This window comes from Centroberyx affinis, unplaced genomic scaffold (assembly GCF_046629955.1).
Source record: "Centroberyx affinis isolate AG114_WGS23_722 - 3 ecotype Tasmania unplaced genomic scaffold, CSIRO-AGI_Caff_v1 ptg007293l_1, whole genome shotgun sequence".
Lineage (NCBI taxonomy): Eukaryota > Metazoa > Chordata > Actinopteri > Beryciformes > Berycidae > Centroberyx > Centroberyx affinis.
In genome coordinates this window covers 20001-32500 of record NW_027283684.1, presented here as the reverse complement: position 1 = coordinate 32500, position 12500 = coordinate 20001, and the positions used below count along the sequence as shown (strand labels likewise).

General features: G+C 46.2%; 1 pseudogene; it reads left to right on the top strand.

Annotated features, from left to right (window-relative positions):
• Window positions 1-12500, top strand: part of LOC139639436 (sodium/potassium-transporting ATPase subunit beta-2-like) — a 33551-nt pseudogene that overhangs the window by 1969 nt on the left and 19082 nt on the right.

Sequence of the window (12500 nt, the reverse complement as noted above, 5' to 3'; positions counted from 1 at the left end):
CAATCATCCTACCTATCAATCATCCTACCTGTCAATCATCCTCCCTGTCAATCATCCTACCTATCAGTGATCTCACCTGTCAATCATCCTCCCTGTCAATCATCCTACCTGTCAATCATCCTCCCTGTCAATCATCCTACCTATCAGTCATCCCACCTGTCAATCATCCTCCCTGTCAATCATCCTACCTATCAATCATCCTCCCTGTCAATCATCCTACCTATCAGTGATCTCACCTGTCAATCATCCTCCCTGTCAATCATCCTACCTGTCAATCATCCTCCCTGTCAATCATCCTACCTATCAGTCATCCCACCTGTCAATCATCCTCCCTGTCAATCATCCTACCTATCAATCATCCTACCTGTCACTCATTTTACCTGTCAATCAACCTAGATGTCAATCAAACTACCTGTCAATCATCCAACCTGTCAGTGATCCCACCTGTCAATCATCCTCCCTGTCAATCATCCTACCTGTCAATCATCCTCCCTGTCAATCATCCTACCTATCAATCATCCTACCTGTCAATCATCATACCTGCTCTGGGTCTTTAATTCTCGTCCTCGTGAAGGACTTCTAGACCTTGTTAAGGACTTCTAGACCTCATGAAGGACCTCTAGACCTTGTTAAGGACTTCTAGACCTTGTTAAAGACTTCTAGATCTCATTAAGGACCTCTAGACCTCATTAAGGACCTCTAGATCTCGTTAAGAACTTCTAGAAGTAGTTATTGAAATGTAGAACAGATTCATGACATGTCAGACTAACTAATAACATCTAGAACTTAACAGAAACTTAATATAACCCTAGAACTAGTTCCTGAGATCTAGAACTAGTTAATTACACACACACACACACACACACACACACACACACACACACACACACACACACACTGTGATTTGTCTGACTGCAGGGTTGGAACAGGACATTGAGGCCGTAGCTCTGACATCACCAATAAATATTCATTGATTCATTCATTAATGTTGGAAGTCCAGCAGTCCAGAAGTCAGATCTGAAGACACTGTGATCCGGTCCAAACTCTGTGATCCGGTCCATACATTGTGATCCGGTCCATACACTGTGACCCGGTCCAAACTCTGTGATCCGGTCCAAACTCTGTGATCCGGTCCATACACTGTGATCCGGTCCAAACACTGTGAGCCGGTCCAAACTCTGTGATCCGGTCCAAACTCTGTGATCCGGTCCATACACTGTGACCCGGTCCAAACACTGTGATCCGGTCCATACACTGTGAGCCGGTCCAAACTCTGTGATCCGGTCCAAACTCTGTGATCCGGTCCATACATTGTGATCCGGTCCAAACTCTGTGATCCGGTCCATACACTGTGATCCGGTCCAAACTCTGTGATCCGGTCCAAACTCTGTGATCCGGTCCATACACTGTGATCCGGTCCAAACTCTGTGACCCGGTCCAAACTCTGTGACCCGGTCCATACACTGTGATCCGGTCCAAACTCTGTGACCCGGTCCATATTAACCTTCCTCTGGGTCTGTCTGCCTGTCTGTCTGCCTGTCTTGCATAACTGCAGCCTCCATGCTGATGATGTCATATTACCCATAATGCATCATTGCAGTGATGCTTTGGCCTTGATGGAGACTGGTAGGACACACACACACACACACACACACACACACACACACACACACACACACAATAAAGAGTGTACTGAAGCATTCAGTGAATGACCCCGACAACACTGTATAGGGTTTAGTGTGTGTGTGTGTGTTTGTGTGTCTGTGTGTGTGTGTGTGTATGTATGTGTCTGTGTGTGTGTGTGTGTGTGTCTGTCTGTGTGTGTGTGTGTGTGTGTGTGTGTGTGTGTGTGTGTGTGTGTGTATGTATGTGTGTGTGTGTGTGTGTGTGTTAATCTGGATTATGTTGAGAGAAGAGGTTGATTGGACTGTAATCTGTCCACCGCTACGTCTGCTACTCTGTCTACACACACACACACACACACACACACACACACACACACACACACACACACACACACACACACTAATATACAGTATAAACTCACACACACACACACACACACACACACACACTAATATACAGTATAAACTCACACACATACACACACACACACACACACACACACACACACACACACACACACACACTAATATACAGTATAAACTCACACACACACACACACACACACACACACACACACACACACACACTAATACTCAGCCAGATGGTTTGTTTTTGACAGCAGAATATTTTTTCTGAACAAACTAAAATATAAGATCAGGATCTACTGGATGTCTGGATCTACTGAAGGTCTGGATCTACTCGATGTCTGGATCTACTGGATGTCTGGATCTACTGAAGATCTGGACCTACTGGATGTCTGGATCTACTGAAGGTATGGATCTACTGAGGGTCAGGATCTACTGAAGATCTGGATCTACTGGATGTCTGGATCTACTGGATGTCTGGATCTACTGAGGGTCAGGATCTACTGATGGTCTGGATCTACTGGATGTCTGGATCTACTGAGGGTCTGGATCTACTGAGGGTCAGGATCTACTGAAGATCTGGATCTACTGGATGTCTGGATCTACTGAGGGTCTGGATCTACTGAGGGTCAGGATCTACTGAAGATCTGGATCTACTGGATGTCTGGATCTACTGAGGGTCAGGATCTATTGAAGGCCTGGATCTATTGAAGGTCTGGATCTACTGGATGTCTGGATCTATTGAAGGTCTGGATCTACTGAAGGTCTGGATGGACTGGATGTCTGGATCTACTGAGGGTCAGGATCTACTGAAGGTCTGGATGGACTGGATGTCTGGATCAGGATCTACTGAAGGTCAGGATCTACTGAAAGTCAGGATCTACTGAAGGTCTGGATCTACTGAAGATCTGGATCTACTGGATGTCTGGATCTACTGAGGATCTGGATCTACTGAGGGTCAGGATCTACTGAAGATCTGGATCTACTGGATGTCTGGATCTACTGAGGGTCAGGATCTACTGAAGGTCTGGATCTACTGGATGTCTGGATCTATTGAAGGCCTGGATCTATTGAAGGTCTGGATCTACTGGATGTCTGGATCTACTGAGGGTCAGGATCTACTGAAGGTCTGGATCTACTGGATGTCTGGATCTACTGAGGGTCAGGATCTACTGATGGTCTGGATCTACTGGATGTCTGGATCTACTGAGGGTCTGGATCTACTGAGGGTCAGGATCTACTGAAGATCTGGATCTACTGGATGTCTGGATCTACTGAGGGTCTGGATCTACTGAGGGTCAGGATCTACTGAAGATCTGGATCTACTGGATGTCTGGATCTACTGAGGGTCAGGATCTATTGAAGGCCTGGATCTATTGAAGGTCTGGATCTACTGGATGTCTGGATCTATTGAAGGTCTGGATCTACTGAAGGTCTGGATGGACTGGATGTCTGGATCTACTGAGGGTCAGGATCTACTGAAGGTCTGGATGGACTGGATGTCTGGATCAGGATCTACTGAAGGTCAGGATCTACTGAAAGTCAGGATCTACTGAAGGTCTTGATATATTGAAGGTCTGGATCTACTGGAGGTCTGGATCTACTGAAGATCGGGAGCTACTGAAGGCCTGGATCTACTGAAGGTCTTGATATATTGAAGGTCTGGATCTACTGGAGGTCTGGATCTACTGAAGATCGGGAGCTACTGAAGGCCTGGATCTGCTGAATGTTTGGGTCTACTGAACGTTTGGATCTACTGGAGGTCTGGATCTACTGAAGATCGGGAGCTACTGAAGGCCTGGATCTGCTGAATGTTTGGGTCTACTGAACGTTTGGATCTACTGGAGGTCTGGATCTACTGAATGTTTGGATCTACTGAAGGTCTGGATCTGCTGAAGGTATGGATCTACTGAAGGTCTAGATCTAATGAAGATCTGGATTTTCTGAAGGTCAGGATCTACTGAAGATCTGGATTTTCTGAGGATCAGGATCTACTGAACATTTGGATCTACTGAACGTCTGAATCTACTGAAGGTATGGATTTGTAGGTCTGTGATCTACTGAACATTTGTATTTACTGAAGGTCAGGATCTACTGGAGGTCTGGAGCTACTGAAAATCTAGATCTGCTGAAGGTCTGGATCCACTGAAAGTCTGGATCTACTGAAGGTCTGGGTCTACTGAAGTTCTTGATCGATTCAAATTCATCAGCCATGGGTCACTGGTGTTTTTTTCTAAATATCTTTAGTGATGGAAGAGAAAGTCATCGACATTCACACTGATGCACACTGGATCCACCACAGTCCATCAAACCTGAACTCTGAACCCTGAACACCAAATGCTGAACCCTGACTCCTGAGCTCTGAATCTTGAACCATGAACCCTAAAACCCAAACCCTGAACCTTGAAATGCTGAACCCTGAATCCCTGAACCCCAACCTGAGGAGCCCGAACCCTGAACCCCTCAAACGGGGCAGAACCCTGAGATGTTGGTTAACAGCTGTAAGCAGAAGAACCAGAAGCTGTAGATGGTTTTCTGAGCCTCGTCACAGGAAGTGAGTTCAGGGGCAGAAAGGCCACCGGCAGCCACTCAGTTCACATCAGTTAGTTAGTAATCTGAGTTTCTAGAAGCGATAGCAAAGATTTTAGTTTAGTAAGAGGCCATATCTTCTAACATCATGTCTCGCCGTTGCTAGTTGCTAGTTGCTAGTTGCTAGTTGCTAGTTGCTAGTCACAGTTGCACTCTAGACTGGTGTAGCGTGTTGAGTCGAAAATATCGAACTTATAATTTGGTAAAGGCATATAAATATTAATATTCTGATCCAGGGATCAGATTACACTCGTTGGGGCACCACCTTCTTAAATGAAGGACCTTTACTCATACTAATCAGTCATCAATCTAAAGATCACGAGATCTTTCCAGTTCAGGGATTACTTTTCTCTGCAGGTAAGGAAACACATGACAACTTCTCTGCAATAGATGGGAATATTTATTTAACGATCCAAGTATAACCATATTCAATGAAATAAGCAATATAAGTCACTGATATTGATCACCAGAATGAAATACGGAAACTATAGACTAAAATAGACATGGAATGTAATGAAACAGAATAAGGATGAAAGGAAATGATAATGAAATGTGGGAATAAGAATTGGCAGCAGTAAATGGAGAGATGTATGGATCAATTAAGCAGAGGAACGAGGCGGAAAGCTACGGGACACCTAAACTATGAAGCCTAACTTTCTTGATCTATTTAATTTGAATCTAAGCTTTTGCATCAACTCTCAGCAGTAAAGACGTGGATAGTCAGAGCCTACTTGTTCAGTTGGGAGGTCTTGCCGGTCGGGTTGTCTGGTCCCGCTGAGCTCGGAGAGGCGGACTCGGCGAGGCCGGTTACCTGGCAACGGCAGACGCTGGAACAGCTGGTCTCTGGTACTATCGTCACGTCGGGGCAAGCAGCGCTACCGGCTCGTCAAAGCTGTAGTCGTCTGGCCCGTGGATGTAGAACACTGTGGCGATGTTGCACCAGTGTTGGCTGCTGGATGGAGTTGAAGGTTCGAGCTCTTCTAACTGTTGTAAAGTCTAAATAATCTCGTTCCTAAATAGCTTCAAAAGCAATCTTCGCTTGGCCGGGCGTTGATAACTTCTTGACTATTAGACGCGAGGTTCAAACTTCTTGCAAGCGATTCTTAAGTTCATCTGGAGAAGACGTCTCTAACTCCAGGCTCAAACTCTAAGTTTCACTAAAGGCGAGTTGCAGCTAAAATTGTTGATCTTGGTTTCAGCAGGTTTCTTGGTGAGGGCGGAATCTTGAACGAACGTTGAACACGAACGTTGGACTGAACGTTGAACTGCGAACAAGGCCAGATCAGAGAGTTTTATAGATCTTTGAATTTTCAGGCGTGGTTCGCCATGCAAATCACGCTTCGCGCTCTTTTTTCTGTTACGCCTTGTTTACTAATTAATTTCTTTGTTTGAGACGGTTCCACCCCGAATACGGAGAGGGGGGGAAATGGATGTAAGAGGAATTTTTCCTCTAGTCTATTTTATTTTGAGATCCCTTACAAAGTGATCTTAATTAAGATTTCTTCCTAAAGTAATACGCAGGTATTTTACATCTCCACCAATTACTGTTGTCAATTGATCAAAATAATAAAAACCTGGGAACTTACATTCGAATTTATATGGCTAGCATATCAATATAAGGACCTCAAATAAATCTTCATGGCCTAATCTATAACTAGACAATCTTTACCAAGTTAACTCATATATGTAACTTGTGTTTCTAACTATGTGACTAATGTGAAAAACAATTTAACTATTTAATACCATTAAACTTGGTCAACATTATACTGACCTGTCCTAGTTATAAATGACCACAAGGTGGCAGTGTGGTACCATGCAAAAAGGAAGGGAGAGTAAAATAATTGTAATCATTTCCTCAACTAAAATAGTTAACATTGTGGGTGCATACAATTCACCACGAACTAAACAGCTTCAACATGTATAGTTGACACATTTAGCCTATACTTCAAGATACATGATACACTTATAGAAAACATTTTAAGAAGTATAGGGTTGAGAGTAAGTTCAGAGGAGAGAGCAGAGAGAGGGAAAAGATTTATGACAGTCCTGTTCCAGAGAGGGGTAGTGATGAGACTGATAAGTGTCAACAGCAGTCTGTTGTTCCTTCGTATTGACACGTTGGTATGTATACCCGTTCTCACCCAATGGTGACTGTCCCTTTCGATTAATCAGACCGTCTGGTGCTCCAATAAAGAAAGGGAGGATGATCCCCTATATTCATAGGTGTGGAAGGTATGAATGTGTGGATGTATTGTTCATTAGGGCTCCTGAGTCCTTGGGTCCTTCTTCTCCCGATGGCTGGAAGATAAAGGTCATTAACTCTGGAATGTGTGAGAAAGTTGCAAACCTCCTCGCAGTATCCTGTCGTTAATTCCCCAAAAGCTTTTAGGGTGACATCTCCTGCTGGCAGATGCCACTTTTGAAGTTGTGGTTTGTATCAACCAGACACCTTTATGGCCATTTGTTGTGATAGGCCATGTTGTGTTGATTTTGAGAAAGCAACAGAGAGGTTGGGGCTTCCTCCAAAGGTCTCACTGGTATCGCTACACTGGAAAGAATAAAAGCAAACCCCGAAATCAACAGTAAAGGCCTTTGCACACCAAGTCCGTATTTTTCGTCTGAAATCGTGGCACGTTTAAAACTAAACCCGACCTCACGTTGAGTCGGTCGGGTTTACAAACCGACTCCCAAACTTTCGTCCGACATTAAAGTTTCCGGATCAGGTTTGATTTCTGTGTTTTTTCACATCCGTCAAAAAGCCTTTAGAGAGTCGTTTGACCGCTCAGAGCCACCGTACCGTTGTTATCAGCCGTTACGCACCACTGGATCTCCTGGGATCTACCGCCACAGCCTCCAAACACTGATGCTGTCCGCTCTGACAGGAAAGTGATCAACAGACTGATCACAGGACAGCTGACCATGATCTGGTCTGTGTGAGGCTGAGTCCTGAATATCTGTGGATCCGGTCCAGAGGCTGATCACCTGAGTGCACTTTTCCGATGGCACAAATTGGATAGCCAAACCATAAAGTGTGTGTGTGTGTGTGTGTGTGTGTGTGTGTGTGTGTGTGTGTGTGTGTGTGTGTCCCTCCTTAGACATACTGCCAGCCGCTGTTCAGGATCAACTGGATCGCAGAAATCTTCTTTTTAATGACGACTCCATTTTGTCTCGTATTGCGAATTTTCGCAACGAATAGAATAATAAAACGCATCGGACTCAGGGTGCGAGGTTTCTGTGCGTAACGATTTTTATCGGATGACGGATAAAAAAACGCGTACGAAAAATACGGACTTGGTGTGCAGAGACCTTTACAGCAGAGTCCGGAGAAGCTCCTGGCCTGGCAGCACACTCCCCAGGACTTCAAACAGGTTTTTCTAAATAATCTGCCTGATCAGAGTCTGACAGACCAGCCACTGTTTCTGTTTGTTTGTTATCAGCACGAAAATGACAGTCAAGTTGCTATAGCAACTATAGCAACTATAGCAACTATAGCAACTATAGCAACTATAGCCACAGCAGATTTCCTGCTGTATGCCGTCCTCCACTGTTTGTAAACAGGAAACTCATCTGTAATGTCAGTGTTGTTAAAATAATCCACATTCAGTTCCATTACTCATCAAGGCCAAAACAAATAATCTCATTCTACCCAGAGGAAAGTTTTCTGTCCAGAGACATGAAGACGTCTGAGTTCTGGATAAGATTCTGGATGAGTTTTATGTTCCTGTGCCTGGGCAGTGTGTGGATTCTGCCATCTAGTCTCCCTTTGGGCCTACGTCCCTTCTGTAAAGCTATGGAGTGATGCACCTGGAAAACCATCACAGCTGGAAAACCATCACAGCTGGAAAACCATCACAGCTGGAAAACCATCACACCTGGAAAACCATCACACCTGGAAAACCATCACAGCTGGAAAACCATAACAGCTGGAAAACCATCACACCTGGAAAACCATCACACCTGGAAAACCATCACACCTGGAAAACCATCACAGCTGGAAAACCATCACACCTGGAAAACCATCACAGCTGGAAAACCATCACAGCTCAGTCACTCTATCAGCGAGGAGGACAGAGAGGAGGACAGAGAGGAGGACAGAGGAGGACAGAGAGGAGGACAGAGGAGGACAGAGAGGAGGACAGAGAGGAGGACAGAGAGGAGGACAGAGAGGAGGACAGAGGAGGACAGAGAGGAGGACAGAGGAGGACAGAGGAGGACAGAGAGGAGGACAGAGGAGGACAGAGAGGAGGAGGACAGAGAGGAGGACAGAGAGGAGGAGGACAGAGGAGGACAGAGAGGAGGAGGACAGAGAGGAGGACAGAGGAGGACAGAGAGGAGGAGGACAGAGAGGAGGACAGAGGAGGACAGAGAGGAGGACAGAGAGGAGGAGGACAGAGGAGGACAGAGAGGAGGACAGAGAGGAGGAGGACAGAGGAGGACAGAGAGGAGGAGGACAGAGAGGAGGACAGAGAGGAGGAGGACAGAGGAGGACAGAGAGGAGGAGGACAGAGAGGAGGACAGAGAGGAGGAGGACAGAGGAGGACAGAGAGGAGGAGGACAGAGAGGAGGACAGAGGAGGACAGAGAGGAGGACAGAGGAGGACAGAGAGGAGGACAGAGAGGAGGAGGACAGAGGAGGACAGAGAGGAGGAGGACAGAGAGGAGGACAGAGGAGGACAGAGAGGAGGACAGAGGAGGACAGAGAGGAGGACAGAGGAGGACAGAGAGGAGGACAGAGAGGAGGACAGAGGAGGGCAGAGAGGAGGAGGACAGAGGAGGACAGAGAGGAGGACAGTGAGGAGGACAGTGAGGAGGACAGAGGAGGACAGAGAGGAGGACAGAGGAGGGCAGAGAGGAGGAGGACAGAGATGAGGACAGAGGAGGACAAAGAGGAGGAGGACAGAGAGGAGGACAGAGAGGAGGAGGACAGAGAGGAGGACAGAGGAGGACAGAGAGGAGGAGGACAGAGAGGAGGACAGTGAGGAGGACAGAGGAGGACAGAGAGGAGGAGGACAGAGGAGGACAGAGAGGAGGACAGTGAGGAGGACAGAGGAGGACAGAGGAGGGCAGAGAGGAGGAGGACAGAGAGGAGGACAGAGGAGGACAGAGAGGAGGAGGACAGAGAGGAGGACAGTGAGGAGGACAGAGGAGGACAGAGAGGACAGAGAGGAGGAGACAGAGAGGAGACAGAGAGGAGGACAGAGAGGAGCACAGAGAGGAGGACAGAGAGGAGGAGGACAGAGGAGGACAGAGAGGAGGACAGTGAGGAGGACAGTGAGGAGGACAGAGGAGGACAGAGAGGAGGACAGAGGAGGGCAGAGAGGAGGAGGACAGAGATGAGGACAGAGGAGGACAAAGAGGAGGAGGACAGAGAGGAGGACAGAGAGGAGGAGGACAGAGAGGAGGACAGAGGAGGACAGAGAGGAGGAGGACAGAGAGGAGGACAGTGAGGAGGACAGAGGAGGACAGAGAGGAGGAGGACAGAGGAGGACAGAGAGGAGGACAGTGAGGAGGACAGTGAGGAGGACAGAGGAGGACAGAGGAGGGCAGAGAGGAGGAGGACAGAGAGGAGGACAGAGGAGGACAGAGAGGAGGAGGACAGAGAGGAGGACAGTGAGGAGGACAGAGGAGGACAGAGAGGACAGAGAGGACAGAGAGGAGGAGACAGAGAGGAGACAGAGAGGAGGACAGAGAGGAGCACAGAGAGGAGGACAGAGAGGAGGACAGTGAGGAGGACAGAGGAGGACAGAGAGGACAGAGAGGACAGAGAGGAGGACAGAGAGGACAGAGAGGAGGAGGACAGAGAGGAGACAGAGAGGAAGACAGAGAGGAGGACAGAGAGGAGCACAGAGAGGAGGACAGAGAGGAGGACAGTGAGGAGGACAGAGAGGACAGAGAGGACAGAGAGGAGGACAGAGAGGACAGAGAGGAGGAGGACAGAGAGGAGACAGCGAGGAGGACAGAGAAGAGGACAGAGAGGAGGAGGACAGAGAGGAGGACAGCTTCCCTCCTTCCTGAACCCGGTCTCTGAGTGTTTTTCTGCTGAGTCATCAGAGCCTTGTTGAATTCTTAGATCTAGATCTGAGCTTGTTGGTTCTACCTTTGATCTGAGGATCTGAAGCTGATTGGTTCTTCAGTCGATGGGATGAACTCATGTCAGGTCATGTGATGATGGATATTAGATGACATTTGGATTTCTAGTAGAGCTGTGCAGAGACATCTCTGTATCTCTGTGTCTCTGTATCTGTGTTCAGACAGAAGACAGGAAGTGGGCGTGGTTTATACAGGAAGTCACGTTAAATCGGGCAAATGTTTTTTCTAACCTAATATTCATTGACAATGCCATTTTTGTGCCTTCAAAGCATCAAATTGATTTAATATTGGCATATAATTAATTATGAATTTTCCACATCCTCATACTGTACTTTTCATCTCTCTCTCTTTTTTTTATTTTTAACTAAATTCCATGAAGCCTATGGCTGATTCAGCATGTTACATCTTCAACAGACGAATATTGACTGAAATACAAGGTAAAACATTTTTTTCAATATTTCGACCTGTTTTTTAAATGGAGGAAATGGAAACATACAGCTAAAAACTCCAGGTTCAGAGCTTGGTTCTGATGTGTCGACCAGGCTTTAGTCTCACTGGAGGTCTACAACCCGACCCGAACCCGCCGGGACCCGAGGCCGGGTGTCGGGTCTCGGCCGGGTCGGGCTCAGACTTCTGTGATGAAATATAAAATATAAAGTCCACCAACCCTTTCGTGGACAGACTTGAGTGTGATTTGCTCCTGTGAGAACCTGCTCAGGCGGTTCATCATCAGACCAGAACAAGAAGCAGAACCTGCAGGAGCTCACATTGTTTTCTAAAGTCTCCACAGTGGTGTGTGGTCAGTTAAATATATCAGTATCAAACAGTTTATCTGTAGTGGGTTTGAAAGTCTCCAAGCGTTAATGTTAATGTTTTATATTTGGAATTCACCAAAATTGGATCGATGACACTTTAAATCATCGGTAAAGTTTTGTGAGATTTGGGAAGAAGGAAGAAAAGCCTGTTTCTAAAATCTAAATCAGATTCAGTGAAGGCTTTGGAGCCTGAACACCGAACTACTGAACATTCAGATGAGACTGAACGTCTGGACTGAGGCTTCGTATTCAGACTGACACTCTGCTTTAAACTGAGAATTTAGAGATAAATTTAGAATTTATCTCGACTCATCAGATATTTAGAAGATTCTTATGGGAAAATAATGTCAATCTTTCACTTTGACTGCATGGACCTTTTATTCCACTGAACTGAGCCAGGCTGTTTGAGATAATAATAATAATAATAATGAATTTTATTTATATAACACACTTTAAAATACAATGAAATCTGAAGGTGCTTATGGAGATGAACCTTAAAGTCAGAGGTTTGAGAAGCAGCTGATCCCTCTGACTGTAAAAACAGAGCAGGCTTAGCTTAGCTTAGCTTCAAGCTAACATTAGCACGGTCTGTTACTGGAAAACTCAGCCAGCTAGCATACATGCTAACACCGCAGTGTGTTTATAACTGTGTGTGTGTGTGTGTGTGTGTGTGTGTGAGAGAGAGAGAGAGAGAGAGAGAGAGAGAGAGAGAGAGAGAGAGAGAGAGAGAGAGAGAGAGTGCTCTATAATGCAGATGTCATGCAGTCTGGCAGTTGGCACTCACTTTAATGAATGCTGTGTGTGTGTGTGTGTGTGTGTGTGTGTGTGTGTGTGTGTGTGTGTGTGTGTGTACTGTATTATACAGATAGATAACAGTGATTGTTTTTAGCCTGTTAGCATAACAGCAGCAGATGGCTGCAGCTACATGCTAACATGACACAGTCTCATCCAGAGAGTGTGTGTGTGTGTGTGTGTGTGTGTGTGTGTGTGAGAGAGAGAGAGAGAGAGAGAGAGAG